This window comes from Diceros bicornis, chromosome 31 (assembly GCF_020826845.1).
Source record: "Diceros bicornis minor isolate mBicDic1 chromosome 31, mDicBic1.mat.cur, whole genome shotgun sequence".
Lineage (NCBI taxonomy): Eukaryota > Metazoa > Chordata > Mammalia > Perissodactyla > Rhinocerotidae > Diceros > Diceros bicornis.
The window spans coordinates 11,133,870-11,137,799 of NC_080770.1; positions in this window are offsets into that span (position 1 = coordinate 11,133,870).

Genomic DNA, 3,930 nt, shown 5'->3' on the forward strand with positions numbered 1-3,930 from the left:
ACGAATCTTGAGCCCAGCACTGATTATGTGAAGAGATCCATGGAAAGCATGAATGCTGACAAGGTCATCACTCCAGAGACTGACCCCTAGCCTCTGGCGTCAGTTAGTGATCTCATTCAGAGTGCTGAATGAGAGTGTGTAGGCTCAGGACTCAGAGTACTCTAGGTAGAAACATTATTAAATAAACAGTTGTCAATATCATCCCAAATCTGGGGAGAGAAATGGAAATCCAGACTCATGAAGCCCAAAGAACCCTGTTAGGATTGACTGAAAGAAATCTACACTGAGACACATTATAATCAAATTGTCAAAGATGAAGAGAATTTTGAAACTAGCAGTTGAAAAGCAACTCATCACATACAAGGAGGCCCCATAGGACTATCAGTTGATGTTTCAGCAGAAACGTTGCAGACCAGAAGAGAGTGGGATGAAAGATTCAAAGTGCTGAAAGAAAATACAGCCAATCAAGGATACTATACCCATCAAAACTATCTTTAAAATTGAAGGGAATGATTCAGCAATTCTCCTTTTAAGAAACTATCATAAGAAGCTTAGTAACAATATGCACAACCAATTTTGCTGCTGTGTACATATAATTTCAACCGCTGTGTGATAGAAGAGTAGACACACCTTAATGATCATATGTCTGAGGATGGGAAAATATACGAGATGAACTGCCAATTTAAAAACAAAAAGCTTTAAAACCAATATGTATTGGAGGACAGCCCTTTTCAAGGCCCTGCTTCAAGCATTCAGTTCCTTAACACTACTCTTAGAATAAAGTTAAAAACCCTTATGAGACAAGAAGGATAGATAAAGACATTCCCAGACAAATAAAAGCTGAGGCTTTTCATCACCACTCAATCTACCTTACAAATAATGCTGCAGAATTTTTCATGTAGAAATAAAAAGATGTTAAACAGCAACTTAAAAGCATATGAAAGTATAAAATCGTGGGTAAAGATAAATATATAAACAAATACTGAATATTGCAGCACTGTCATGGTTGTGTGTAACCCATTTTTAATTCTAGTATAAAATTTAAAAGACAACAGTACTATAAAAATGTATTTATATAAAAATAAGTTAACGTATACACAACCTAAAAAGAGTTAAAGTGTGACGTCTGTAATATAAAGTGTGAGGAGGTAGAAGGAAAAGTATTCTTCTTGAAGAGTTTAGGTATGTTATTGAAATTAAGTTCTTATGAGGTTCAAATAGACTTCTATATCTATAATATGCTTTTGTAAGCTTCATGGTAACCATAAACAAAATACCTATAGCAGATTCATAAAAGAAAAAGGAAAAGTAATCATAGGAAGTGACCACAAAAAATCAAGGAATCACATCAAAAAACCACAAAAGAGGTAAATATGGATAAAACAATGAAAATTAAAGAGAAAACAATGAACATAACAGCAATAATAAGTTCAATATCAATAATTATTTTCAACCCTAAATGGATTAAAATCTCCAATCAGGGGGCTGGCCCCATGGCTTAGCAGTTAAGTGCGTGCGCTCCGCTACTGGCGGCCTGGGTTCAGATCCCTGGCACGCACCAACGCACCACTTCTCTGGCCATGCTGAGGTGGTGTCCCACATACAGCAACTAGAAGGATGTGCAACTATGACATACAACTATCTACTGGGGCTTTGGGGGAAAAAAGGAGGAGGACTGGCAATAGATGTTAGCTCAGAGCCGGTATTCCTCAGCAAAAAGAGGAGGATTGACATGGATGTTAGCTCAGGGCTGATCTTCCTCACACAAAAAAAAATCTCCAATCAAAAGACATAGTGCGGCTGAATGAATAAACAAAAATAGATTCATCCAAATGCTGTCTACAAGAGACATTTTGTATTTAAGGACACACATAGGTTGAAAATAAAGAAATGGAAAAAGATATTCCACACCAGTAGTAACCAAAAGAGAGCAGGGTTGGCAATACTGACTTCAGAGAAAATAGACTTTAAGGCAACAACTGTCATAAGAGACAAAAGTCATTATATACTGATAAAAGGGTCAATTCATCAGGAATTTATAACAATTATATACACTTATGCACCCAATATCAGTGCATCTAACTATATCACGCAAACATAGACAAAAGTGAAGGGAGAAATAGACAGCCGTACAAGAATAGCAGGAGACTTTAATATCCCACTCTGAATTATGGATAGAACACCCAGACGAAAATCAGGGGAAAATCTGTGGACTTGAACAACACTATAGGTCAAACAGACCTAATAGACATTACAGAGTATTCCACCCAACAGCAGCAGAATACATATTCTTTTGAAGTACACAGGGAATGTTTTCCAGGAGTGATCATATGTTAGGTCTAAAAACAAGTATTAACAAATTTAAGACAATTGAAATCATACCAAATATCTTTTCCCGCCACAGTAGAATCAAATTAGAAATCAATACTAGAGATGTCAAATAATAGGACCTACATATTGGTCTCTGCCCCTAGATCCTGGCACAGAGATCCTAAGACGCTTATAATTTTCTTAGTGTTAAGAGCACTAGGAGCATCTTTTTCTAATGTTTGGTTTTTCATCCTGTTTCCTGACACCGAGCTCCTAAATCCCTCAGAAATCCCTGAGCGATAGAAGTGTCTTTTGTTCTAATGAGTCGTTTCTTGTGACTCCTGGAGAAATTCAGGATGGTGGCCGGTCACCAGAAGAGCAAGCCATGCTTAGAAACTTGGAACTTTCAGCCCCGCCTCCAGCCTTGGGGAAGGAGAGACAGGCTGGTCATTGAATAAATGTTCGATCCTGCTTTTGTGAAGACTCTAAAAATCCCAGTAGTACAGGGTGTGGGGAGATTCCATGTTGGCGAATATATAGAGAAGCTGGGAGATTGACACACCAGGAGAGAGCCTGGAAGCTCTGCACCCCTCCCCAAATACCAGGCCCCTTCCCCTATGCATTTCTTGCATCTGGCTGTTCCTGAGTTATATCCTTTTATACAAAATGGGTAACCTAATCAGTAAAATGTTCTCTTGAGTTCTGTGAACCATTCTAGCAAATTAATTGAACCTTAGGTGTGAGATGTGGGAACTTACAGCTGGTTGGTTGGAAGCGCAGGTAACAACCTGGACTTGTGATTGGCATAGGAAGAGAGGAAGGGTCTTATGGAGCTGAGCCCTTAACGTATGGAATCTGACCTTGTCTCTAGGAAGACAGCGTCAGGATTGAGTTAAATTGTAGGACACCCAGCTGGTGTGGGATAATTGGTTGATATGGGGAACATTTCACATTTCTGATTTCAAAATTATTGTGCACATGAGTAAAGGAGAAACCTAGGAGTGCCTTTCTCACCCAAGAGGGAAAACTGTAATGTTTGTAAATATGTGGAAATTAGAGAACACACTCTCCAACAACCATTGGATCAAAGAAGAAATCAAAAGAGAAAGTATAAAACATCATGAGACATTTATGGGTCTTCTGTGGATTCCTCTGTGATTCAGTATATTGGTTTTTTAGCCACATTTGCAGATTTCTTTTAGATAAACACTTTTCTACTTCAGTCTCTTTCTGAGATGGTTGGGGGATATGCTCTTATGCTTCCAAGAGACTCGCTGCTTTGACTCTCTGCTTTGATTGAGAGGATCAGGATCTGTGAGGCACATCCTTAATCTCTTGAAATATCATCCTAGGATGATATCATCTTCCTCTATAGTCTTCTATTGACATTGTCTTCTTACAGCCAACTGTGGACACACCAGGATGCCTGGAAGCACCAAGCTCTGTGATCATCTCAATCTCATTTGCATTGAGCATCATCCCTTACAAGGTCCTGTCTTCCTTTGTTTCATTTTTATTCCTGAATTTTTCTCCAACTCAATATAAGGCAATTAAAAATCAACAACCCCCTAGGCAGACCTTGGACTCCATTCTTTACCCAACCTTGAATGCGATGGCCTG